General features: G+C 45.4%; 1 protein-coding gene across 7 annotated transcripts in view; it reads left to right on the top strand.

Moving 5' to 3' along the window:
- The window catches only part of TEAD1 (TEA domain transcription factor 1), a 268,699-nt gene that overhangs the window by 59,722 nt on the left and 182,053 nt on the right, over positions 1 to 26,924 (top strand). The gene's annotated exons all lie outside the window — the stretch shown is intronic.

The raw sequence follows: 26,924 nt of genomic DNA, 5'->3' as shown, positions 1-26,924 counted from the left end.
ATGGATCTTGATGTCTTCCAGAAAGACAGACAGTGGAGGGATTCCTCAGGGCGCCATCAGTGTGAATGCCTGAGGCAGTGAAAACTTGAGTTGGGACCCAAGGGATGGCAGGGGACATGGTGTTTGGTGGGAGAGCGGAGGACAAGAAACCACCTACCTTTGAGAATTATGTTGAATAGTGACTGTATAGAGGGTTCTTATCTGACTCCATACCGTGAATTTTAGAACAAAAGATGTCCTCTCTTTTTCTTTTTATACTGTCAGAGTTTAAGGCTCAGAAAGTTAAGACCTACTCATGATTGATTACCCTTAGGTCAGAGGCTGAACTGAAACCAGAACCTGGGAGCTCAGATTCTTTTCCTGCAACCAGTACTCTTGAAGCAGACCTGCCGTGTGAGGCAGCATGAAGTTTCCTGCATTTACCCACTTTGGGGCCATACTTGGGCCCCTCTGTGTTTCTGAGCCTCAGGCCCCCCCACCTGTAAGAGGGAAATAATACCACACCACTTGCCTTTTTTGGTTGTTGCAAAACACACACGAAATGGTGCTATGAGAAGTAATCTCTGAGCACTGGGCTTGGGACACAGCTGCTTCTAGGTCAGGGCCTGTTGAATTGCATGACCGTGAACTTTGCAGCATCACTTAACCTCGAGAGAGTTAATGGGCAGGAGCCTGACTGTTCCAACTCCCCAAGTCCCCTGTGTGGCTGTGGTCTTTTCCAGGCATGAAGGCAGCTCTGAGGCCCCTGCTTTTCACCCCTTAAGAGGTTTGGTTGTCCTGGTTAGAACCAAGGCTCTTGTTTACTAAAAAAAGGAAGCTTTCTTCCAGGAAGAGAAAGAGAGGTTCTTTTAGGGGCTGGGTCCAGTTACAGAGAGTTTGAGCCCCTCCAGCATTACCCCTGTGGTTATCCTGGAAACTGAAAGCCTTCTTCATTGGTCAAACCATAGTTATTTATGCAGGGTGAGCTTGCAGGTGTTTGCGGTAGACACGCAATTTACCTGTCCTGTCTCTCCCGACATACAAGCGGTATTTCTCACACTTCACTGGACCGGGAGAAGCCTAGTCTATATTTATACATAGATATGTACTTAAATAACACATGCATGTGTGTGGATGTACATATATACATAGCCAGACCTGCACTCACAACTGGATATACAGAAATGTGCAAACACGCATGTATATCATTTTAAAATAGGAAAAGATCTAAGATATTGAAGCTTGGCTTAGCCTTTTATGTTGATCAAGTGTTAATGTGCTGCAGGCACTTTAATTAGTAAAGGACCTTCAAATGAGGAGATGGGAGGCGGAGAATAAACTCTCGCTAATTGTCATTGTCTGGAGGAGTCTAGGCAGCAGAAGAGAAGTTGAAGCACTTTAGGTGTTTGGCTTGGGAGTCCTTTCCCCCCTTTCCACTGTAGAACCACTGAGGGTTTTCATCCCAAAGGCTAGTAGCCAGAGGACTCACTTTGCATCCTCCTCTTGCCCCCCCACCCCATCCTTTGTGGTTCATTCAGTCTGGGTTAGTCTTGGGGAAAGGGATTTCTACAGGAAGGAGAAGTAGGAAAAAAAGATCTTGTCCTACTGTAGTGGTTCTGTCCCTCCTGGTCCTTGCCCTAGATCAGATCTGGCCTTCCTGGTCTTGCCCTTTCCAGGCATATCCATGTATGTTACCTCGTCATCCTGGAAGGAGGATACTGAGGCAGGGCAGCATTGAACGCACAGCCTGGTACACAGCTGCAGGGGGTGGGGGGCATGCATTCAAAGTCAGGGCTCCCTACCACACCGCAGCTCTCTGGGCAGGCCTCTGCCCGCCCTCCCTGCCTCTGAACCTCCTTTGTACCTTTTGGGGGTACCTGCTATGTGCATGCGGTGTTCTGGATTCTGGGATTGTGGCTGACCTACCTGCCTGTCCCTGGGCTGTGAGGTCTGTGAGGGAGGAGTGTGGTGGTTACCCATCTCCATCTCTGCAGCCAGAGCCTGGCCCGAAGTTGCCATGTGCATACTGAAGGCTGATTGAATGAGTGCTTGCATGTGTTTTATGACACCCAACTAAACTATGAGTGGGCCGTACCTACCACTGGTTTTTAGCCCAACAGAAGTTGGCCACACTTTATCTAGCCATCTAGAGAAGTCAGTGAGGCCGTCCTTCAGGCACTTCTTCAGGGTGTGTGAATTGTGGACAGGAATCTCCTTTAACATGGTAATATGATTGTGATATTTGTTTACTCTGGCAAATAGTTGGCCTCTCGGATGTCTGAACGGTGTCCTGAAATCCCAAGTGCATCCTTTTTTCTTCTCACTTATTATTTCTGATCAAAACCTGAATATGCGAGCATGTTTACAGTCTATTAGACCAAAGAGCTTATTTTTTTCCTAGCCTTTTTTTTCCCCCATTGCCCCACCTAGAACAAACTATTTAAGAAAGACAGGTTTGCGTGGTAGCAGTGTATCTTAAAATAAAGATGAATTAAGTTTAAAGAAGGAATATGAAAATTGGAAATATTTTATCTAGGATTTTAGTGATCTTGTTGAATTCAAGTGAGATAAGTGAGATTGTTGTAAAGTGAGATAGTAGTGGTTATCTCTCTTCCTTTGAACATAGAATTTATCAGTGATTCTTAAATCTAAAAAATGTCTACCTATGAATAAACACTGTTTTCTGTTTCAGATGAAGGTATAATCTTCAAAGCTTGTGGGATAATGGTTGAATGTATTAAATATAGAATTTTTGCCAAATTTGATGGTCCTGTGGGATGTGATGGGTTCCAACTGGAACCTTGATTTTTGATACATTTGCAAAGAAATAGGTAAAGCAGGAAGAAAAAAGCAGGGAACATTTCTTTGAGATAGCCAAACAAAGCTTGGTTCGCTTTTATTTATTTTTTCTTTTAAAGATTTTATTTTTTTAAAAGATAGTGTGTGCGTGTGCATTAGCCCAAGGTGAGTGGGGAAGGGGCAGAGGGAAAGAGAGAAGCAGGCTCCCCACTGAGCCCAGAGCCCAGTGCAGGCTCCATCCCAGAACTCCAGGATCATGACCTGACCCGAAGGCAGACACTTAACTGACAGGGCCACCTAGGTGCCCTGCTTGCTTCTCTTTTAAATGGGTTGCTATGAATGAAAATATTTTTTCCTTTCAAAATTTATCTGTAATTCTATTATAAGATCTACTTTTAAAAAGTGTCTTTTATTTATTTGAGAGAGAAAGAGTGTGCACAAGCTGGGGAGTAGTGGCAGATGGAGAGGGAGAAGCAGACTGCTTGCTGAGCAAGGAACCCTCCATGGGGTTCTATCCCAGAACCCTGGGATCATGACCTGAGCTGAAAGCAGACATTGAACCAACTGAGCCACCCAGGTGCCCCCAAAAGTGTCTTTAAAATGGAAATTACCATCTTTCTTTTTTTTTTTCTTTCTTTAGAGCTCTTAAGTAGCATGTGGGGTGAGGCAGCAGGAGAGGTAGAGAGAGAAATCTTAAGCAGACTCTACCCTCAGCGCAGAGCCCTACATGGGGCTTTTGATCTCATGATCCTGAGATGACGATCTGAACCAAAATTAAGAGTCTGATGCCTAACCGACTAAGCCACCCAGCCAAAGATAATCACGATCTTTTATTATTTTGTTAGAAATAGTCTGCATCTTCAAAAAAGAACAGTGTTAAAAAAAAAAAAAGTGTTAGAACATATATGGTCTATTCTTTTTTTTTTTTTTTTAATTTATGATAGTCATACAGAGAGAGAGAGAGAGAGGCAGAGACATAGGCAGAGGGAGAAGCAGGCTCCATGCACCAGGAGCCCGACGTGGGACTTGATCCCGGGTCTCCAGGATCGCTCCCTGGGCCAAAGACAGGCGCCAAACCGCTGTGCCACCCAGGGATCCCCCATATATGATCTGTATATATGATGTGGCCAGTATACATAATGTAGTCTATAATATTTATGACACTTTAAAAAGATTCCCATTTTGGACAACGCAGTCCTGCATGGGCCAGAAGTCCACTTGTTCTGGTAGACAGCTGAACGGAGTAGAAAGAACATTACACATGGGAGCTACCAATACAGTCCTATTTCAGCTCCCTTGTTCACCGATGAGGAATCCGAGGCCCAGGCTGGGAAGAAAAGGAATTACTCAAGGTGTGACTATGGCTATGCCCTGTCTTACCCAGCACAGGCTCAGCTCCTCAGTCACTCAACTTGTATAATCAAGATGGTGCCACTAATAATTAGAAGATTAAAAAAAATTTACATAAAAGAGAGTAATCATTATCTCCTTTTAAAAATGCCCTGAGTCTCAGCTCCTCTGTCTTGTGGTGCTCCAGCATGGATGAGCCTGGCTTATGCTTGCTTCACTCCTACGGTTTGCCCAGTGATTGGAGAGGGAGGAAGAAAAGGAAATAGACTTGGCTCAGTAGCAAATTCAAAAATTTGTTCTCCTTTGTGACACATGGACTGAGAAACTTGGAGGTGTGATGAGCAGAGCGGCATTAGGGGCAATGAAGTAATTGTGGCAGAAACACATACAAGAAAGAATATGTGCTGTACCGTCTGCCTTAAAGAATGGAAAATGCGCCATGCAAAGACCAAGCAATTACTGCCTCTGCCTTCTGAGCTGACCCCTGAGGATCAATAAAGATTTAGCAGCCTTAAAGAATGATTTTTGGTTTTAGCCCAAAGCGTAGGTGCCTGATAAATTAATCAAACTGCCATTTAAACTTGACCTCAAGAGAATTTGCAGAGGTGACCTAAGCCATTGTACTGAACCTGGCACCTGACTCTCAGCCCAGGACTTCAGAAGATGGGCATGGACCTTTCCCTCCTGGGAGCTCTACTTGCTGAAAATCCCCTGTTCACAGATAAAAATCCCCCGTACCTAATGGAGGTGGCAGGAGGCCTGTGGGGATCTCTGCAAGTAGACCCTCTTCCCTGTTTCAGGTTAGAATCTTTGGGTTTTCTGCGAGCATTGACAGGTCTTCTTCATCACCCTTCAAGACAACCCTGTCTGTGAGCTTTGAAAATCAGAGCCATATTCTATCCCTCTCCTTTTTCCAGCAGTTAATTTATTAATTCAGTGTTTATTTTATTTATTTATTTTTTAAAAAGATTTTATTTATTATTCATGAGAGACACAGAGGGAGAGAGAGAGAGAGGCAGAGACACAGGCAGAGGGAGAAGCAGGCTCCATGCACCGGGAGCCCGACGTGGGATTCGATCCCAGGTCTCCAGGATCGCGCCCTGGGCCAAAGGCAGGCGCCAAACCGCTGCGCCACCCAGGGATCCCTAATTCAGTGTTTATTAAGGGTGATCAGTGTTGAGCCAGGTCCCGAGGACACACTCAAATAAGATAAGGGTGCTGCCTGCAGGGAGCTTGACAGGGAGCCAGGTACAGGCCCTCACAAAGGTGCTCTGGTACGACGGCATGATAGTGTGGGAGCATGTGACCAGATTCCTCCAGACTGGACTCAGATATCCAGGAAGGCTCTGGAGGGAGCGATATCCCTGCTGAAGGGGGAAGCATCTTGGAAAGATGCATGTGACACCTGTGTGCTGTGTGAAGTGAGTGCTGCAGCACTGAGAGTTATGTTTGGATTCCATGGGAGAGATGCTCTCACTTGACCTGATTTCTTTGCTTAAGGGGTCCCATTTTATCTGCTGTCTGCCTACCTACCTATGTATCCACCTACTTATCTATAATTTTATTTGAGGTAAAATGCATATACTGTAAATTTACTATCTCAACCATCTTTAAGTGTGCAGTTCAGGAGCATGAAGTACATTCACTTTGTTTCGCTACCATCATTGTTAGTCCTCTCTAGAACTGTTCTCTTGGAAAACTAAAGCGCAGGCCTATTAGTGCTGCGTGGAAGTGCCGGGAAGGCTTTGCCGTAGAGGTGGCAATGGACTTGGCCTCTGAAGTATGTGTGGGGGCTTTGTAGGTGACTAAGGGGAGGAAAGAGGTATCTGCGGAGCCGCAGATGGGAGACTTGTCTACGTACAGGCAGCCTGGGTCGGTAGTTAGCAGTTTAGACTCTAGAGTCAGTCTGTGTTCAGATCTTGGCTTTGCCACCTCTGTGGGTGAGGTTGGGCAATTTATTTTCTCTTTGTGTCTTGGTTTCCTCCTTTCTCAATGGGAGTGATGATGGTACTTTTCTTACAGGATTGTTATGTGAAGTTAAATGAATCGACATATCAAGTGCTTCCTGTAAGGCTTGGGTTCAGAATACACACTCTGTGTTAGCTACTGTGATTGCTGCTGTAATGCTAGGGGAACATCAGGCTCTCAGGTCTGCCTGAAACTTCTGTATTTGAAGCTAGTGACTAGACATAGAAAGATGGAGACTGGCTCCTGGTGGGTCCTGGCCATAGAGAGGCTTCAAGGAGCCACAGGTGTCTGACTTCTAAGCTTCTATTTTGCATTCAAGTGCTTGAATGTCTTAAGTTGTAGCCGATTACTTAAAAATTCTATAAAAAAATTGGATTCCTTTAAAAAAATTACAGAAACTATATAACATGAAAAAAGTATAAGACAATCACCTATAATGTCACCTTCCTAACAATAACTTTTTAAAAAAAGATTTTATTTATTATTTGAGAGAGTGATCACAGAGGAGGAGAGAGAAGCAGACTCCCCACTGAGCAGGGAGCCTGATGTAGGGCCTTCATCCCAGACCCTGGGATCATGACCTGAGCTGAAGGCAGACGCTTAACCACCTGAGCCACCCAGGCACCCTGAGAATAACTTAAAAAAATTTTTTTTTTCAATTATTTTATTTCTGTAGGTATGGGCATAAAACTGAAGTAATTACATATCTATACATATATGCAATTTATTGTATACATAATACATGTAAATATGTATTTTATACTATATATGGATACATATATGCCCCTAATTTTATACTTACACAAATATATATTTTATAATGTATACATATACACACAATTTTGTGTTTTGGTTTTTAAAATCCGTATTCTTTGAGATGTTTTCCCTAATGTTTCAGTCTGTTTTTCTTTTTTATTTACTTTATTTTTAAAGATTTACTTATTAATTCATGAGAGAGAGAGAGAGAGAGAGAGGCAGAGGCACAGGCAGAGAGAGAAGCAGTGTCCCTGCAGGGAGCCTAATGTGGGACTCAATCCCAGGACCCGGGATAATGCCCTGAGCTGAAGGCAGACGCTCAACCACCGAGCTCCCCAGGCTTCCCTTTTTTAAAAAATTTATTTTATTATTATTTTTTTAAAGATTTACTTATTTATCAGTCTGTTTTTCTTATAAACAGAGACAGTTTTCCTTTGCATTCATGTACTCTGATTTTCTTCATCATTCCACTGTTCATAGTATTATGGATGATTCTGTAATGTGTATCTTTGTGATCCTAATGTTTTTCTTTATAGAATTATCTTTTCAATAGATTTCTAATATGAGGGTTACTAAGTCAAAGGATTTAAGGCTTTGAGGCTCTTGGTAAATATAACCATTTGGATCTTCACATGCACACCTAGTGAGTGTATTCCCTGTGTCCTAGTCACTGCAGATGTTACTATCAACTTCACAGATTTGCTGATTGGGACATTGAAAGTCACACCTTCAGTCTGTTTGAATTTGTCCTTTATCCCCTCTCCTAGCAAAGAGGGGAAAGTCCCATACTACTTCTCTTGTGTGACTTGTCCATTTATCTCCTTTTCTGGTTGTGTTCTTGATATTTTCTAATACAAATTTGAATAGTTTATTTACTGTAAATATTAGCTTTGTGTTGGAAAAAAGTTCAGGTGCAGGAAATCTAAAAAGAGAAGGGCAAAAACTCTTTGCCTGCCCTGCAGTAGAGCTAGACTTGCTCCCTCTGGTTGTGTTCTGGGGAGGGAGAAGGAAACATGTGTTTGCCATGTGCCAGCCCTGCTGGGATCACAGTGACCCGAGTCTGGACTCTCCCAACACCCCTTCTTTTCAGTGGCCTTTTGTTGTGAGCAGAAAAATAGAACGACTGTCTGTTATCTCAGCTCTGTGTGCTCACTTCAGTCACAGGATCTCCTACACCTCATGTCCTGTATCCTGTAAGCACCTAGTACAGAGCCAGCACACAGTAGGCAATCTGTTTTCATCTATCATGGGTCAGAGGTTAGAAAGCACCTTCCCTGACATCCTTTTACCCACTCCAATACTTGATACAGCATCCCTGTGAAGAGATGTCTCAGCCATTCCTTGATTACCTCCAATGCTGGGAGGTTCATTCTATCACAGAAACAGACTTTAGACTCAAGGTGAGATGGATCTGGGTTTGACTATTTGACAAGTAGATGACGTAATGTTTCTAAACTTCACCTTCTTCATTATCTGAATAACAAGTATAATAATATCACATCTCAATATAGTTGTGATGAGGATTAGGAGAAATAATAGAATTCAAGTCGTGGCGCTCCTGTCTGCCTTCCATACTCACAGCAGTGTTAAATAAATCTTAGCTGTGCTTATTATTTTCAGTTATGACTACAAGGTGTTTCCGTAAGCTTTTGCCATTGTATCTGACACTAGAAGTCAAAAATAGCTCCCACAGTGACTTGAAATTTGGGGTATGTTCTTGCCTAGTGGAGATGTGGATGGGCATTGTCTTTGAGCTGATTCCAGCTAGGGCCACCACCCCAGCTGCTGGGAGGGCCTGGGAGGGTCTGGGAGGGGCTGGGCGGGGCTGTAACGCATCCAGGCCAGCTCCTTTTTGGTTTTCAGAGTCTGATTTACGGGCTTCTGGTTTGTTGTTCTTCCCTTTCCTGGCTGATGTTCCTGCCCTGGCATCCGCAGTAGAGGATAGAACCATCCAGAGGAAATGAAATTCTGTTCTACTTACTAGTTATCTATTCCCCGACACAGAAAATAATTCAGATTAGCAAAGAGACAGATAAGGTAGAGATCATGCTTCCAACGGCACAGCAGTACACCCAGCTCCAGAATATTGCAGTTACTGGTATTAGAGGTAAGCCAGTACCAGGGTGATTGGGGCACAGGTTATGTTGTACTTGACTCTTCTACGTACCTCTAGATTTTAGCATTTCGATATTTTGTTTGCTTTAGCTTCCTGAGAATTATAGTTGATGATCTGAGAGTTCCTCCAAGCCTCACGTGATCATACAAATAGCTTTGATCCTTGGGGAGCCAGGATCACTGCTGTTAGTACTTGGTGTATGGATCTTACGCGTATGATGTCCATCTTTGTCTAACCTAACTCACTGTGCCTTGTGGAGAAGAACTTAGTGGGAACAGCTCCCTGCTAGGCGTCTTGGTAAGGGCTTCTTATCAGTTGTCCATTTCAGTTTTAAGGATAAGATATTAAAGAATTTAATGAATTTAAGAAACGGCTGAACTGATGATAATTAAAATTTTAATCAGTGGTCTCTGAGGAGGATGAACAAAATTTAAAAAGCCAATCTTGAGTTGTAAGTTGTCTGTGAACAGGAGGGACGTTTGAAATATTTAATGAACTGTAAGGACATTGACACAAGGGAAATCCCTGGAAGCCCCCAGGTGTGCCAGGCACTTATCCTTTACTTGGATAGTGAGGAGGCCCGGGACTCTGGAGAGGGGTGGGAGTCAAGGGGACAGGGGCATTTGGTGGGCTTGTGCCACTCACTCTCCACCAACTCGTATGAAAGATACCAGTATTTTCGACAACCATCGTGGCCGTACTGGGGAGGTACTGGTGGAGGTGGTGTAGACGGTGCCAGCAGCATCTGAATCGCCTTTGACAGGTGTTCAGAGGTGTTAGATGGATCCCTTGCTCGTAGCTTCCTCTGTCTCACTGCTGAGGGGACTTCTGTTGTGCTGGCCTGATGATCTCCCAGTAGGTGCTCGGAAAGTGTCGCATTAGAATTTAGGGCTATTTGGAAGGTGCCGAGACACATTCCTTTATTCACAACACCCTACAGTGTGACAGGCACAGTCTCTGTCTTCAAGGGTCCCCAGTCTGCACCAGTTTTTTCCCTGCCCTTGTGGATTCCAGGAATCTGTCCTTAGGAAATGATTACAAGGATGTTTGCTGTCACAGCGAACAGTGGGGCAAAACATAAATGTGCACCCATGGGGGGAAAAGTCAAACAATAGCAAACCCACAACATGGAATACTCTACATGGAATACTGTGCTTCTTAAAAATCACAAATACGAAGAGTATTTCAGGACTCAGGATAATGCTGAGTGTGAATGCTGAGAGTGGGTAATAACAGAACCCAAAACTATAAGGGAGTAATAATAATAAAAAATAGGATTAATAAGAATCATGTTGTGAGTGCAAGAAAGTACATCAAAATACATCGTCTGCACGGAGTGGTGTTTGGGGGAGGACTGTGAGTACAGTTCCTCTCCTGTGTATGTTGCCACAGGTTCCACTTTTTGGGTCATCTGTGGGTATGAACTTTACATTTAGAAGTGTTCCATGGCTATTATATGTATTTTTTTTTAAATATTTGATTTACTTATTCATGAGAGACACAGAGAGGCAGAGACACAGGCAGAGAGGGAGGAGCAGGCCCCACGCAGGGAGCCCCATGCGGGACTCGATCCCCAGACCCCGGGATCTCGCCCTGGGCCGAAGGCAGATGCTCAGCCGCTGAGCTACCAGGGCTGTTACGTTTTTTATTTTAAAATCCAGTTGTAAGTTTTCAAAATTAACGTATAAGCAGCGGCCGAGGATGCTGAGTCCCGACCTTCCCGACTCGGAGAGACACCGTCAGGCCTTGTGTCGATTGCCGGGAGGGGCGGCCGCTGCCTCGCTGGGTGCTGGCCGCCGCCTGCCCGGAGGGGTGCCGGCTCCTTGGGGTCCCTGGACGGTGCGGCTCCCGGGGGGCCCTGATGGGCAAGCTCTCCTTGGCTTCTCCTTTGCTCCCTTGCTCCGCCACTGGCTACCATTGTCCCAAGGTTGCGGGGGCTCTGCTAGCTTGAAACCCAGGGGGCCAGCGCGGAGGCGGGGAGCGTGGCTTCGCTGGGGAAGGATGAGCCGCGGCCCTGGGGTCTCCTCCTCCTCCTCCTCCAGGTGACCCTCCTCCAGAGCTGGGCTCCTAAGGAGAGCTGTTATGGTGGGGTGTTTCGTTTGTTTTTTTGTTTTGTTTTTTTTTTTTTTTTAAATCAGGATTATTAAAGATCCTCTAGCAGTGGCAGCGCGGTTGGCGATCGCGCGGTGTGGTGTGTCCTGCGTGAGCTGCGTGCGCTCTGACAGCCGAGGAGCGGGCCGGTGAGAGCCTCTCTTCCGGGAATTGGACTGTTTGTAGAGACAGAATGAAACTGTGGGTAATTTCACTGTTTATGTGCTAGTCTCCCCTTGCAGAACTCTGCTGGTAATAGGTCCCTCTCTCAAGTTTTTATTGATGGGATTGGGAGAGGGTTATTTCTTAAAAGTTTAAAAAGGAAAAAAAAAGAAAAAAACACACAATCTGGCTGTCTGCATGTTTACCAGCTGGTCTGGGTGCCACCAAGATTGTCATTTCAAAGACCCCACCTACCGCCCTTCCCCTTTAAGCCTTTGCAGTGGAGTCCTGCTCAGAGCCCCGCTTGCCTTGTAATACAACCCTGATATTTTAACATGAAATATAAACCAATAACTATAAAACAAGGGGATGTTGGAGAACCTTTCCTCATGAAAATGAACTTTTTTTTTAGGAAGCTCATAAAGAAGCCTTTTTTTTTTTCCTTTTCTATTTGGATCTCCTTTTCTTTTCTTTTCTTTTCTTTTCTTTTCTTTTCTTTTCTTTTCTTTTCTTTTCTTTTCTTTTCTTTTCTTTTCTTTCCCTTTCCCTTTCCCTTTCCCTTTCCCTTTCCCTTTCCCTTTCCCTTTCCCTTTCCCTTTCCCTTTCCCTTTCCCTTTCCCTTTCCCTTTCCCTTTCCCTTTCCCTTTCCCTTTCCCTTTCCCTTTCCTTTTCCTTTTCCTTTTCCTTTCTTTTTTTTTTTCTTTTCTTTTTTTTTTTTTTAATCTGCCTCCCTTCCAGCCCCTTCAGGCCAAGAATCTAATGTGCCAGGGCACAGCAAGTGGCTCTCACACAGGAGGGGTTACAATGAGAAACCCTATCCAACCCGACACGGCTCGGGCCTGGGGTTCACCTGCCCAGCTGGAAAAGGGCATTTCTTGTCGCTGGGTCTGTACCCAGCCTCTAATAAAACAGTTGCCAGGAGCACATTAAAGAGGCATGGTATACGGAGTAAAGCCAGATGAAAGAACAGTGGATGGAGAATCAATAACCTGTTAACTCACTGCAGTGATTGAAGTTAACTTTGTGCGCAGGCGGGGTCAGCCCACATCAAGCCAGCAGAGTTCCTGCACGAGGGGAGCACGGGAGCGACCTTTGATTTCATTTTGGGAAAAAGGAAAAAAAAATGTGTAAATGCTTTTTATTAGCCTTTTCTTTCTTGAAGGTCTGCCCCTCCTTCAGCAGAGCTAATTAATTAGCTCTGTCATGTTTGGATTTAGTTTTGAGAAAATTAAAGCTGAGTAATATCAGGGATTTGCTGAATGGCAATACTTGTTAAAACCTTCATTGACCCAAATCTGACTTTTATAAAATTGGCAAACTAAATAAGCAAACTAAGGGAAAAAAAAACAAAACAAAAACAAACCCAAACCATCCCCCACGCTTACCCTAACATAATGTTTTTAAAAGCACGTTCAAAGTAGTTATAATATAAATATAAGCTACTCTGGATGGGACACTAAATGAGTTATTGTAGGGGCTGCAGTGTGATGTTAAGAGTGTAGTTGTGAATTAAAGTATATTTCTTAAAACCCAGGTCCTCTTTGACTCAAACTCAGATGTCTGGTTTTTTTTCTCCTGGGCTTCTCTTTCTGCACTTGGCCTGGACTCGGACTGTGCAGGCCCACTGTTTTTTTGTGGTAACCTGACACTTTGGCCTGCCTACTGCAGCCCCCAGGCCCCAGGGGGAGGACTGGCTGTGAGCTGAGAAGGCTGGAGCCCACGTCCCAGGTGGAGCAGCTGCTGTGGCAGGGCTGTGGCAGGGCTGTCGCTGGGGGTCGGAGCAGGGGTGCCACAGACCTGGGAGGGAGGGGGATGTGAGTCATCTCGGGTGGTGGTTCATTAGGTAACAGGCCCTGCCTTGAAGGGAGGCCAGCAGAGTTTATGTTGAGCCTTAGAGGCCAGCTAGTCAGGGTTTGGGGAGATTAGAGGAAGGTTTTCAAGCCAGTGACTTTTTAATTTTGCGAGTTTGGTCTAGAGTGTGCCTGAGGCTGTCTTTTGTGAGTCCTTAGACAAGGATGAATTTCTAAATAGTCTTAAAAATTGTATTAATATTTTATGTTAAACTAAATCAAATAATTATGGAGCTAAAGTGGGGACGAGGTACAGAAATGAGTGGGATAGAGTCCCTGCCTTCTGAAAATCTGTGGTGTAGCAGGAAAGACAGATATATAAGCAGTAATTAGTAATTATAGCTATATGCATTTGTTCAGCAATTATTTTGAGGACCTGTAAGGTGTCAGGCACAGTTGTAAGACGTGTGTGCACTCATACCCATTAATCTATAAGCATACAGATGATAAATAATGTACCTAATTACTGCCAATAATTGAGATACCTGTACTTTACATGGATCATCTCATAGTCTTTATAACAAGTAGCTAATGTTCTCATTTGCTCCAAAGGGGGGAAAAACAACCCATTGAGACATAACTAACAAGTGGGGAATTCAAAATTCAAACTCTGGTGTTCCAGAAACCTAGGTACTCTTTAGATATATTTAATTGCTTTGCCATATCGGCTCCCCAGATGCACGGTGTAGTCCCTGCAACTCTCGGGGTACCTGCAAAGGGAAACATTCAGCAAACATTTTCTGAAGTGCCAGTGACTTGTCTGGTGTTGAGAGATGTTATAGGAACACCAAGGAACTTACTGATGAGCTGGGAGACTGTATCCTAAGAGAAGTCATGGGGAAGCATGCATGTGTGGTGTTGGAACTTTGAGATGCTCTGGGGACAGAGAAGTGACATCTCTGAGTGGAGGAATGTGCTAAGGCTTCCCACAGAGAGGTTGGTGCCTTTGGTCTTGGAGGGACCAATAGGTATTCATTAGGTGGAGCAGCTGGTGAGGGAAGCCTCTGAGCGGAGGGACCCAGGTGGCTGAAGGGCTGACGCAGGCAGCCTGCCCTGTCTGGGTTCCATGGAGTAGTCACGTGGTTGGAAAGTAGGGGACTGGACAGGTGCCTGAGAGCAGCCTGCAGATAAGTGGTTAAGGCCACGGGTGCCCCTGTTAGGCAGTTGGGTCCCAGGGTGGCTGGGGGTCTGCTGAAAGATGTTAAATGAGCATATGATAAAAGTCATAATTGCATTTTAGGGAAACTCCTCTGGCCAAAGAAGAGCACAAGAGAGACTTGCCAAAAATATATCTCCTGGGAACTCTGATTCGGGACTTTTAGCATCAAAGCTGGGATCATATTTTTAAGAAGCCACCTATGATTTTTAAGAAGCCACCCGTGTCTTCCCGACTTGCATCCAGAGCTGGGAACTGGGCAGAAGGTGGTTGTGGGGAGTGGTGATGGTGTGGGCACAGAGGCAGCTGTCCAGCTCAGAGAAGGGTGGTAAGATCCTGCCCCTGAGTCAGGAGCCGAGTCCATGGGGGTGGAGGGTGGTGGAGGGCATGTGACGGAGGGATGGGGGTGTCCAGTGGACGTTCTCGGGATTGAGTTGCATCAGAAAGGGGTAGAGGGATAGGATGGGATGATGGCACCCCTGTGGGTGCCGCTCCAGCCGGGTTCCCTGGGGAGTAAAGGCCCTCCGAGGGGGCTGTGGGATTGGGTCCCCTTCCACCCGCGACCTTGGGAATCTTTTGAGTTTTCATAATGCTTTTAGAGAAAGATCCTCAGTGCAAAGAAGCGGCTTTGAAGACGTTAGTGCCTGGTATGCCAGGTGTGTGTGTGTAGTGAGGGTTGGGGTTTGGTTGGTTTGCTCCCGGGCCTTTTTGGCCTTCAAGTGGATCCTACATGGAGAGTCAGGGCAGTCCGTGGGACTGATAGGAAATCAACGCCATGAAAACCCGAGAAAGGGAGACCGTAGCACTAGAGGGAGGATGACAGCAGTGGTGTTCCACAGGTGGAATCGGAAATAGATTCCATTTGACAAGTGAGAGAGGAGCTGAAGATTTGGCCTTGTTCTCTCTACCAGGGTTAGCAGATGGCGTTGGAGGAAGAAGAGATCCTGGAAGGAAACATAAACCTCTAAAGAGACTCTGTGTGTGTGTGTGTGTGTGTGTGTGTGTGTTGGGGAGCTGCAGAAATGTGGATTGAATCCAGGCCTTCCTGCCTGCCTTATTTGATATGGGCTTGTTTGCTGGTGGGATGGGGGAAGGAGGAGCCTTCCCTCAGGTGGTCCGCCGTCCTTCAGAGCACCCTAGGGCATGCCGAAGTCATGCCAGGGAGGCCTGATTCCAGGGTGCCTCAGCCTTTCTGTGGGTAGTTCTCTTGCCCCACTGTGTGTCCTTAAGTGTTTATGAGCTGCTTGGAGCTGGTGCTGTGCACACAGGAGGTGCTCAAGTGTTTATTATTATTATTTTTAATGAGTGGCTTATTGTCTAAAGAGGGAAACCGTACTTATCCTGGCCAGTTTCTAGCCAAAGTGCCAAGATGAATGCTCCAGGCTGAAGTTGAACTGGGTATAAACCAAGGACCATGTTTAAATTTGGAGGACAGAGGTGGGGGCAGGGGTGAGGCTTTAATTGTCTCTGAATTTGCATCCCTGTCCGTGTAAGACCTGTTCTGCAGCTGCTCTGTCACTGTGTCCTCATTAAACGGCAGATTGTGTTTCTCAGTTGAAGAGTGGGGACTGCATTATATCCATAGCATTGGGAGCCAGTGGACATTTGGGAACAAGCAGGGTTGTATGTTTCTGGTCAGTTTATCCATTTACGTGTGTTGCCATTAGCTGGCGTTTGCATGTTGGCTGTTCTCACGCGGGTGTGTCTGAGAGCGTGGCTGTCTGGTCCCCGTGCTGCCTTGGGGATGACTGTGCTGTCAACACACAGGGGACCAGGGGAATAAGATAGGGAGCAGTAATCGAAGAGCTGGGTGACAGGGTACTGAGCGGAGTTCATCTGGCACCTCTGGCCTGTTTAAAAACACACCTGTATACACTGCCTTTAAAACCTCTTTATTGGGACATCTGAGTGGCTCAGTGGTTGAGCGTCTGCCTTTGGCTCAGGGTGTGATCCTGAAGTCCTGGGATTGAGCTCCGCATTGGGCTCCCTGCATGGGGCCTGCTTCTCCCTCTGCCTGTGTCTCTGCCTCTCTCTCTGTGTCCCTCATGAATAAATAAATAAAATCTTAACAACAACAACAACATCTTTATCACTTGGAATGCTTGAGGAATGTGTCCTGTTGTCACACTGGCCTTCACCCGGAGGACTGTTCTGGCCTTGGACCACACTGAAAATACTTTTGATTAAAAAACTCTGATTTCAAACCTAAAAAATTACCTGTTCTTCATCCTTTATGCTCCCAGAGAGATGCACACACCCCTTCAGGAGCTGCTGGCGCTCTCCTGGCGATGCTGGTGTTCTCTTTTTGGCCGTGGTATGAGACGGCCCCATGCTTTTGTGGTGGTGTGTGAGGGGCCCTGTGTGTGATCCCGCTCAGCTTACTTTTTTTTTAAGCTCTGTTCCAACATTTCTGCTTTCTTGCTTTGTGCTTTCATTGGCACATCACATGCGCAGACACTCTTCTCCCAACAGGGCCCCCTGAGCCCTTGTAATGGGCCTGGTAAGTCCTGAGGCTTCAAGTCCTGCCTGAACCTCCTCCCCTCCTGTGAGGCTTTTGTTGACCCAAGAGGCAGGATCAACTCCCATGTCTATATGCTCCGACAGCACCATGGCCATTCCTCGTCTGATGTCCTGTATTCACTGACTTGCTCAATCATTTATCCACCCATGGATTCTTTTTTTTTTTTTTTTTTTTGACATCCACTCAGTCATCATTTTGGGGGAGTGATGGCTGGGTGCCAGGCATTCTGTTAAATGCCAAAGAGAGGGAAATAAATGAAGGCTAGGACCTAAGCCTTGAATATCTCGCAGATCTGCAGAGGAGTCCGACATCGTTCCTGTGCAGCAAGGGTGGTAACTTTTGTCCTGGTGAGCAATGGTGCTTCCTGCAGAAAATGGAGGGAGGGGAGAGGGAAGGCTTCCCAGAGGAGAGATAATGAACTTCAGTATCTGTCCTCCCGGCTGCAAGGCTGCTCCTTGAGGGCAGGGAGGGGGCAGATTTGTTTCTCTCCATTTGTCTAGTGCCGGGAATGTGGTGGCGGACATTGGGAGTGGATTATTAGAAAACAGGAATGATTTCCCGTGTGCTTCTACTCTCTTTTGTTTCAGAATGAATTTTTATTTTTTTAAAAGATTTTATTTATGTATTCATGAGAGACAGAGAGAGAGAGGCAGAGATGTAGGCAGAGGGAGAAGCAGGCTGCCTGTGGGGACTCGATCCTGGGACTCAGGGATCACGACCTGAGCCAAAGGGAGACGCTCAACCACTGAGCCACCCGGGTGCCCCCGTTTCAGAATGAATTTAAGGCAGCTTGCGAGGCTGTAGAATAGCATAAGTTAAAAGGAGTGAAACGCAAGAAGGAAGGGAATGGAGGTGGAGGTAGGGATCTAAAGTGGGTGTGGGAATGAAATCAAACTTGCTGACCAGAATAACCTCCGTGCTTTCTCTAAGGGCTTGCCAGTGTGGCTCAGCGCACTTAGCGGCCAGTGAGTCAAGCCAAGGCCCAGTCAGTTGACCACAGGGTAAAAAAAAAAACACATGGTGTCTTGTTATCGAACTTTCCTTTGGGATCTTTGTAAAGAGCACTCTGTGAAATGTGATGAAGGCCATCTCCCAACTTCTTGGAGTGAATCCAGTGACTAATTCATGGGATGGTTCTTTGCTGATGGCATCACATAAAAGCATAATTCTAGTAAAAGCGATTTATCGAGAGCCCCTGGAATAGATTTTTTCTCTAAGGTACGTATGGAATCAGAAAGATTGGTGGTAGCTGCTGTTCGGTCCTGTTCACTTTTATCCAGTCTTCTAATGCCACCTGCCACTGTCCGAGGTCCTAGAGGGCTCAGGGGCTCAATTTCTGTTTCCAGGGAGTTTAAGGATCATGTTTTGGGACTGAAGATACTCATGAATGATCTAGGATGAGGATCTGTATGCTTACGTCCCTTAGAAATGGCCAGACCCATCACCCACACAAAAAAGTGATATCGTGATTTTTGATGGTTGAGAGGCTGGAAAGGAACAAAATGCATTGTGATGAATTGTGTCCTTGGTTACCTGAAGGTGACAGGAAGGAGTAGTTTTTCTTCTCGACACACTGGAGCCTAGATTTTGGATCATCATTTTCTTCTTTAAAGATTTATTTACTTAAGGGGAGAGAGAGAGAGGGCATGCAAGCGGGAGGAGGGGCTATCCTTATCAGGCTCCATGCTCAACCTGATGCATGGGGCTCAATCTCAGGACCTCTGATATCATGACCTGAGCTGAAATCAGGAGTCAGATTTTTAACCAACTGTAAGCGACCCAGGCGCCCTGATTTTGGATCTTCTAATGGAAGTGCTGATGAGATTCATGTGGGTCTGTTGGATCTCTCGGGAGCACTTGAATGCCAGTGTACCCAGTACATGAACAGGAGCAGAGCTTGGACTTTACAGTTCAGCACTTCAAAATGCCAGCTTGCTTCAGTAGTTCGTGTTGATTGACTTATGAGCCAATCAGAAGTGAACCATGGATTTACCTATTGCTTCTGTCTCCTTGCATGCTGTGTAAATAATCCAGGGTAGACATGGGCATGGCCAGACTGAGAGAAGCACCGTAAGTCATAGGAGCTGGAGAAGGTGGCCTGGGACCATTTCTGTGTGTGGACAGTTCCTGATGCAATAGAATTAGAACTCCACATCAGCCAGAGAAACTGCATCTGGGCAGGTCAGCTGTTGAGACTCGGAGTCAGCCCAGAGCCAACATATCATTAAGTTGGCTGGCAACAAGCTGTGTAACATTGAGTGAGTCCCCATGGCCTTTTGTAAGAAGGATGACACCCCAGTCATGACCTACAGACTTCCCACCCAGGGAACAACCCTCTGATTATATGAGGCTCATTTGTAGGCACTCCTCCCTGGTAGGGGGTTGAAATGGACCCTTTTGAAATGTTTGTCTTAGGGCTTGGCCAAGCACAGTGTATTTCCCTGCCATCTTAGTGTCTTTTAAAATATAAACTGTCTACTTTTGATTTTTAGATTCATGCTCACCGTCCTCTAAAACAAAAAGGCATCATGATAATCCGATGGTGAACCTCTCAACTGAGAAAGTAACATTATCTGTAACTTAGTGATTAAGGAGTAGTCTTTTCATGGTGTTTGTTTTCTTTGTTTTAAATAAGCATTATAATTGGTGAGTCTACCTTTTTAAAAAAATATTTATTCATGAGAGAGACAGAGAGGAGAGGCAGAGACACAGGCAGAGGGAGAAGCAGGCTTTTTGCAAGGGGGCCTGATGTGGGACTCGGTCCCTAGACCCTAGATTAGGCCCTGAGCCGAAGGCAGATGCTCAACTGCTGAGCTATCCAGGGGTCCCTGTGAGTCTACATTAAATGTATGTTCACTCTACAGACCTGGGATTGAGGGGTTAGTTTTGGGGGTTTCTGTGACCCTGGGAAAGGTCCTATGAGTTTTTCTTTTGTATGCTCACTGACAGCTACTTATGCTAACTCTTGTGGCATGTTTTTTTTCCTCTTGGAGCAGGAAAGTAAGTTTTGTTTCTGGCTTTGAAATGTGTTAAGTAGTCCACCTCCTGAGGATTTGTGACCCAGGCTGCATGCAGGTCAGGCCATCCAGCTTATGCTTCCCAAATGCATGCACTGTCTTGACATCAGGTCTTCACTTTGGAATGATCAGATTGGATAGACTGGCCCTCAGTCTATGGCCTCCTTGTTTTAAAGGTGTCTTCAGATGAAACAGAGTAGTGATAAGATTGACTGCTGGTGATGGTGGGGGAAAGGAAGAGGCACAGATTTCTGTTCTCAGTGGCTAACAGATTCCTTAAGAGGATGGGGAAGGTGATTCCCCTAAAGGCTGATAATACAGAGCTACATAGCATGAAATCAATCAAAGCCTTTCTTGAATGACTGACACCTGGGCTAGTACCTAGGGCTAATGGAGCAAGAGTATTAATCAGGAATCTCAGGAGGTAATGCCAAAGTCCTCTGACAGGGTGCTCAGCATCGGGGTCTTGGTGAAGAGGTGTTGGCTTGTTGATGGATCCTGTTGATAAGGAAGTGATTTTTGAAAATGAGAAGAAGTAATTATCCACTCCTTCCTGCTGAAACTAGAACCTGTTGGCAGTTGGGATTTATGACACCAAGGCTCACTGACTGCTACCAGCTTTATGGCAGACGTGGCCTCAGTTCTTGGTGTTGGCATTCCCTGAACATTCTGCGCTGACAGTGACTTACTTACATTCTGCGGTTCTGTTTCTCTGGAGGCTCCCTCCAAAATCCAGGCCATAAAGTCAGTCCTGTATTTCTCAGGATACTTACTGGCAGGTTTGGCTAGTGTCTGAAATGATAGGGAACTCATAACTTGCCCTGCTTTACATATGCAAAAGCAACGAACCATCATTAGTGCCTGACATTCCTCCCAACTACCCGGGGAGGTGAGTCAGTATCATCACTATTCATTAAGAATTAATTAGACTGTGCTTGAGGGTGTCAGTTGTAGACAGAGCTGAGCATTCGGCACTGCCTACATTCTCTCCCTTTGAAATCCAGCCTCCAGCTCACTGTCTAGTGAGAGTGTACTTGAGTCTGCTATTCCCATGGAAGGTGCATTCTAGCTGACGAAATGACTCCTGGTTTCCAATTTTGTGTAGTATATGACTTGTCAACTTATTTAGATCTCTGGATCTCATAAGGTGGAGATGATACCCAATGAGAGTAGTGCAGTGATTGAAGATGCTGTAGGTGAAAGCTTCTGGCATTGTGGTTGAAAACATGGTTTATTGGGAGAAGGTTGAATTTGATGTACCAGTTCACTTTGGAAGCAAAGCATCATTTTTCCTAGTCTTTTTATTGGAAGGCACCTTTTTTTCTAATAAACATTTGGCATTGTGGTTGAAAACATGGTTTATTGGGAGAAGGTTGGATTTGATGTACACAGTTCACTTTGGAAGCAAAGCATCATTTTTCCTAGTCTTTTTATTGGAAGGCACCTTTTTTTCTAATAAACATTTGGCTTTCCCTAAGATCATAGTAACCTTAGAGTCAGCGAATGCTTGGTTGAGTTGTTTACTACAAATATTATTTCAACCATGTGATTCTTTAAATGGGTTCCTGCCATTGCCTATGTCCACATTCTTCTGAGCTTGTAGAAATCTTTCTCAGTTTTCCTTTCAATGTCATGACCTATGTTGCCTTTTTCATTCACCTACCCACTCATATTTGCTTTGTTACCATTTTTCACCTCTTGACATTTTTTCCTTGGCCACTTCTTTGGCTTCTGGCCTTCACACCCTTGCCACTCTGCCTCGCTTACTCTTAACAGCTGTCATCTTCTGATTCTATCTTCTTTAGGGGCCCAAAGAAAAGAGAGAAGGTAAAGTACTGCATCTCAAAAATTACCATTCCACTTGAAATAATGTTTGTTCGTCAAAGCAGAAACTTAGCTGCTAGAGGACCCAAAATATTTGTGTCTTTATCTTTTCAAGATTTATTTATTTGAGAGTGCGCATGCACACATGGGGTGGTTGGAGCAGAGGGAGAGGGAGAGAGGGACTCTCCAGCAGACTTCTACCTGAGCAAGGAGCCTGACAGGGCTTGATCCTGTGACCTTGAGATCATGACTTCAGGTGCTTAACTAACTGAGCTACCTAGGCGCCCCCATGTTTGTGTCTTTAACACAGAACGACTGATGGTTGTAATTGTGATTAATAAATAAGAAATTGGATCAGATAGCCAACTCTTGGTTATTTAAACTGTGCTTGGCTTGTCTGTCCTCTTCCATCTTCCTAATTTGGTGACTTTCTTTGGGGCTTTTCTCATTAGAACCTTGACCAGAGTCAGGGTGAGGGATGGGAAAGGGCCTGAAACTCTTGCCCTTCTCATGGAAAGCTCAAGTGAGAAGTTCACTCACATTGACATCAGAGAATGTTCACACCATCTGGTTGTTGGTTCATTCTTTCTTTCATTAAATATAATTCCAGGTAGCCCACTAGCACTGGGGGATACAGTGGTCCCTGCCCTCAAGGAGACTGGGGTGTGGATGGGGTGCAACAACAAATCAGCTTACTAAATTTTATTCTAGGTAGGTAGAGTGTATGGGAATGCAAGGTGATGATGAATGACTTAGTTGGCCCCCTTCAGTGTTAATGATAGAAACTGAGGTACATGGGGGTCGACAAGTGCCCTGTGGTCCTGGCCTACACAGGCAGAAACAGAGTCCTGACGCCTAGTCCAGCCCTTTTCTGGTTGCCTCATAGACTGCTGAGACATTGGCTAAAAGAAGCTGTATGGATTTTTTGTGACCCTCATGTTCAGTGGCATTTCATTAATCAAGAGGGTTAGTTAAACCTAACCCTCTTATTTAAGAGCTCTTAAATCACATATAAGTGGGTGAGATGTTTCCATTATGAGAGACCCACAGGAATTAAGATGAAGGGAGCAGCAGATTCCTGTGCCCTGTGTCACACCCCTTGTGAATTCGTCCCTTGAATGGAGTTGGTGTCAGAAGCACCTACGTTTGACTGTCTCTCTTCCTTCTTCCCCCAGACTTTCATATTAAAGTGTGTATTGGACAAATAGACATATGATGTCATTTTACTGTAATCATGTCACCCTTCTTCAAGTGTCAGTGGGTAATTGTGAAAGAACGATCCATTTAGGGAATGTACTGCTGTTGGGGCAGTTAACAGGAATATTTGGGTCATGGATAACATTTCTTTCTGGAACTTATTATAATGTAGCCAAGGAGAATTTAGGAAAAAATGAGACTTTAGGAAAGTGTTAATGATGGGAACTGAGGCACATAGGGACTAATGGTACTCAATAGTATCTCACTAAATCTCTGGCCATCCTGTGAGGGGAGAGTTCCTCTACCAGTTAATGGCTTTCCTGTGTTGGGATTGAATTTATCTCCATTTGTAAGTTAAAACCTGAGCTTTTACGAGATAAACTAATTTAGCCTGGGTGTCAAGGCTAGTGGGTCAACCAGGTTTGGAAGCTAAGTCAGGTTGAGTCTTAATAGCACATGTTCCCTCCCCCTGCCACCCCCGGCCCCCAATACTGTGCTCTTCTTCATTTACTGCATTGAGTGAAAGTTGACTTCCTTGCTCAAAGGATGTATGAGGAGGTAAGGATGTTAGCTCTGCAGGCACAGATATTCTGTGCTCCTCATGTTTGATTAGATCTTGTTATTGGTAATAAGCGGGTGCTTGTTGCTATACATTCAGGAGCCAGGTAGATTGGGTGATAGTTTACCCATTCCACACATTTTTACAATATTCCTACCATGTGGCTGATACTCTCAGAGCCACTGGATACACGTTTCCAGGATGAGAGGTGGATTTTGAGCTGGGCTGGAAGGGACCTGAGGGATAGAATGCCAGAATGGTTATTTTGGTATCCAGTACGAGGAGCTTTTCTCAGCCAGCCCCAGTCTTGTGATCGGAAACTCTCTGCCCATACAGGGCCTCATCTTACAATTGGGTTGTAAAACCAAGGGCCTGTATAACTCTGTGGATTATATGTGTGGTAGCTACTGAGGCTATGTTCTGGCCCTTGGCCAGAGTAGGTAATTCCATCCTGCTGAGCTCTAGTTGACCAAATTGCAAGAGCCTGGACACAGAGTTCTTCCCTTTGCAGTAAATGAATAAAAACATGAGAGCAGTTAGAACAGTGCCTGTATTTACTAAATGGCTGGATCAGTTAATGCTAGCTAAGATTGCATTCCGTAGCCAAGGACTAGTGATTTTTAGCTTTAGAGATAACTTGAAGTCTGCAAGACTCTGCTACCTGTCTTTTTTTTTTTTTTTAAAGATTTTATTTATTTATTCATGATAGTCACACAGAGAGACAGAGAGGCAGAGACACAGGCAGAGGGAGAAGCAGGCTCCATGCAGGGAGGCCGACGTGGGACTCGATCCCGGGTCTCCAGGATCACGCCCCGGGCCAAAGGCAGGTGCCAAACCGCTGCACCACCCAGGGATCCCCTCTGCTACCTGTCTTTACGGCACTTCACCCCTTGTGGAAGTTCAACTAGCTGGAAATTTTTCCAGATGTTGAGTCAGAATCTTCTTTGAAACTTCTACAGAATGAGTGTACACCCTCCTCCATGTGACACCTCTTAGAAGTTGTTCAATGTCTAGGGACACTAAGCTTGGCAATTAATGATTCAGAAAGATCTTAACCAGCTTTGAGTCATGGCCTAAGGGTAAAAATAATGGAATTTAATAGGAATAAATATAAACTCGTGTTTTTACACCCTAAGCTGGTTGCACAATAGAGGAATTTCAGGAACAGCAGTTGGGAGCTTGGAGGTTTTATGGATCATAGGTCCACCTCTAAGTGTCATTTATGGAGGGTTGTGGACAAACTGAGATGCATTTTTGAGGGCTGGGCAGAGGGATGATGTGAATTATGTCTAGTGTGGAACACAATCAGGGGCTTGGGGGCTGTTCCTGTCATAACTAAGTAGGTGTTGGGGGGAGGCGGTTGTATTTATTCCCACAAGGGATGAATAGACCTCCAAGAAGTTAACTGGGACATGGGTTTTAGCCTTCTAGATAAAAAAAAATTTCAGCATGCAGTTACAAAGGAAGTGGTATTAGGAAGGTTTTGTGTTCCTTAACCATTGGTGATGTTCAAGTGCAGATAGGATCTGGGGGTGCTGGTGTGTTTTTGTCTGGAGACTGAGGCTCTCACTTATATGGTAGTGTTCTTCTTAGGCAAATAAAGATCCCCCAGTCCCTCCGCTGGGCCTCAGTGTCCTGGATTCTATCCCTCTAATGTAGCAGTTGTGTGCTGGGCACATCCACTGTTCACCCTAAAATGTGGCTCCCTGCAGTGAATTCATTCTGCTGTGTACTGCCCAGAGCTCAGGGACAGGCCTGTGTTTTTGTATGTGCCATTTGTTTTGTTTTGTCATGTTTTTGGGTTGGGTGGAGAGGGAGAAGGTGGATTAGCCACCACCTCAAAGCGTTTTCTCATATTCTCATACTTTTTCCCATAAACCGCTTTGGAGGTGGAACAGACCGTCGGGTATAATAGTACAGTTCAGCCTGAATTTTTGTGAGACTCCTAAATCCCAGCAAAAAATGTAATAATTTGAGAATTCAAAAGACCCACACTGGAGACATCATGGAGTTCATCCACAGGTTAATCACAAAACCCTTTCTTGTTGGCATTAATTTATACCTCAACGTTTGGCAGTTTTAAAAGTCCCGTGTTAATGTACATGTGTCAGTAAGAGGCAGTAAATATTTTGCTGACAAGTTCTTTGAATGATAGATCAATGGCAGCATTAAAAAGCAGACGACCTGAGGGTTTCTTTTATCTAGGTGCTGCTAGATCCAAAAAACTGTCAGAGTACGAAGCCAAAAGCACCCACTGGTTACGCCATTAATTGTGTCATGTTCACGTGCGCTTGAGTTTCTGCACCTGGGATCTGTTGATATACGCAGCTGGGGGAGTGCAGGTGAAAGGGATACAGTTGGGAGAGAGAAGGAAAGAAGACAGGTTGCTTGCTCTCAGGTGATGGCCCTGGAACACCTAGCAGTCCCCCCCCCCCCCGCCCCCCGCCCCCCGCCCCCCGACCCCAGCCTCGTGGGGCTGCCAGCATCTGCTTCCCTTCTGGCCGCCTCTGTTGTAATGCTGTGTGGACGTGCCGTGGGGCAGCGGGTAGGATGGTGGTTACACTGAGCCCTCCCCACTCAGGCCTGGTGCCTCCCCTCTTCGATCCATCCCCAGGAGCATTTCTTCTCCCTTTTTGGGGAAGCCTTTGAATTAATGATCTGATGCCTTTTCAACAAAGGAATATTGATATGTTAGTGTGCGGACAGCAGGGGGTACTGGATTAGATCATTTTCACATCGGTGTTTGTGCCAGTTTGACATTTGTTTGGAAAGCTTATCCCCTTATGACCATAGGTTACATGCATAATTTAAGGGGAATAAATCTTTGAGAAAAATTTCTTTTGGTTCTGTAATCTTCGGTGCTACAGAAAAATAAATGAAAGACTCCCTACGGTTTTCATGTGATCAGAAATTCCAAGTAGGCGACCAGATGAAGTGCCCCATGTAGGTGTAACACATTTCTGCAAATGTGCTGGCCACTTGTAGTGCTTTCAGGGAAGGCAGGACTGGGGACAACTTGGTCCCTGCTCCAAGGGTTTTTTTTTTTTTTTTTAATTTTTATTTATTTATGATAGTCACACACAAACAGAGAGAGAGGCAGAGACACAGGCAGAGGGAGAAGCAGGCTCCATGCACCGGGAGCCCGACGTGGGATTCGATCCCGGGTCTTCAGGATCACGCCCTGGGCCAAAGGCAGGTGCCAAACCGCTGCGCCACCCAGGGATCCCTGCTCCAAGGTTTATGATCTAGAAGCTGGAGTGGCAAAGTGGCCCGACTGTATGGGGCAGAAGCCCCGCTGAAAAATGCTATCGAGGAGCAGATCCAGGGCAGTTGGCATCACTGTTTTAGTGAAACGAGTTTTTGTGATAACATGTGCAATCTCCTCCTCCTACCATCTTGCTACCATCTTGCATTTTGGTGCTCTCCATGACAAATAGGGTGGCTTGACGTTTCCGAGTTATCGTGCCTATTGCCATGGTAGGGTAGACGACATCTTTTGTTTCCTACTTTATTTTCTTTCAAACAACTTGTTTTGCTGTGGACATTTGGTTATCCTTGAGCAAAGTGCTCTTTGGTAGA

Source organism: Canis aureus, chromosome 23, assembly GCF_053574225.1.
Source record: "Canis aureus isolate CA01 chromosome 23, VMU_Caureus_v.1.0, whole genome shotgun sequence".
Classification (NCBI taxonomy): Eukaryota; Metazoa; Chordata; class Mammalia; order Carnivora; family Canidae; genus Canis; species Canis aureus.
The sequence above is the reverse complement of the archived record's forward strand: the minus strand, read 5'-3'. Positions and strand labels throughout refer to the sequence as shown.